A 1,115-nucleotide genomic window follows, 5' to 3' on the forward strand; every position below is an offset into this window, starting at 1 on the left:
TAAAAAAAAAAAAGAATATTGCAGCTCAGCTTTTTTCAGGCTCATTACCTATCAGGCAGGGCTGTCCATAGTCCAAATGCCTCTCTCTCTCTCTCTCACACACACACACAAATGCAATCTCAGACACTATACTAGTGAAATTCACCTGTGATTGTAAGTGTGACTGAAAAGACCCACTGCAATACCCACAGACCCAGACACATGGAGTGAACAAAAACACTGCTCAGTGTATTTTCATGTTTCAGATTTGCAGAATGTGGTGCTGTTCTCTTTTTGGCATCCTTATCTTTCATTTCTTATGAAACTTTTGTTCAGGAAGAGTGGCTCCTTTGTTGAAAGCAGTGTGTCATGCTGGCCTAGCCTTGGCAATTGACTACCAGTTTTCATTTGGGGTCTACTAATCAAATCAATCAATGATATTTAAAGGAGCACTTACTGTTTGCAGAGCACTTTATTAAGCACTTGGGAGAGTACACTAGAATCGGCCAACAATTTAGCTGGGAAGGTAAACAGCAAATAAAATTACAGGAAGAAGAAGCAATCGATTATGATGACATGTAGCTAAATGCTTGACCTCTCAGGGTCACACCTGGAGAGTTTCCAGTACTCTACAAGTCACGACTACTGAAGGGAGAGTCAAGCAGAGGCATATCCATTCCATTCCTAGCTTGGCCAGTGGCTAGCGAGTGGAAGGCAATCTGCTACAAGTCAAAACTCACCCATGCTGGGCAGCAGCGGAATGGGAGAGAGTCGAGGGCAGAGACTCATTTACTGTGCGGAAGGAGGCAATGGTAAACCACTTTCATATTTTTACCAAGAAAACTCTATGGGTACACTACCAGAATGATTGCAGATGGAGGTGGGGTATTAGGGGAGAGATGTGTCGCTATGGGTCAGACATGACTTGACAGCATAAGACAACACAATAGCTAAATGCTTAGGGGGTTGGACTAAGTGCATAGGTGAGGCAGTCATGAGGGAGAATTGGTTGTGGAGATGAGATAATAAAAGGGAAGGCCTCCTGGAGGAAATGTGATTTTAGTAGGACTTCAAAGATGGGGAGAAGATGGAATAGCAGTGAAGACTGCCACAATCATACATCAGCCCTCAATTCC

The 1,115-nt window shown here is 43.5% G+C and overlaps 1 non-coding gene across 1 annotated transcript; it reads left to right on the forward strand.

Annotated features, from left to right (window-relative positions):
* Positions 1-571: 571 nt before the first annotated feature.
* LOC119929077 lies at positions 572-709 on the forward strand. Its single transcript, XR_005451219.1, has one exon. It is a non-coding gene; the product is annotated as a small nucleolar RNA SNORA7 (small nucleolar RNA).
* Positions 710-1,115: the final 406 nt, after the last annotated feature.

This window comes from Tachyglossus aculeatus, chromosome 5 (assembly GCF_015852505.1).
Source record: "Tachyglossus aculeatus isolate mTacAcu1 chromosome 5, mTacAcu1.pri, whole genome shotgun sequence".
Taxonomy (NCBI): domain Eukaryota; kingdom Metazoa; phylum Chordata; class Mammalia; order Monotremata; family Tachyglossidae; genus Tachyglossus; species Tachyglossus aculeatus.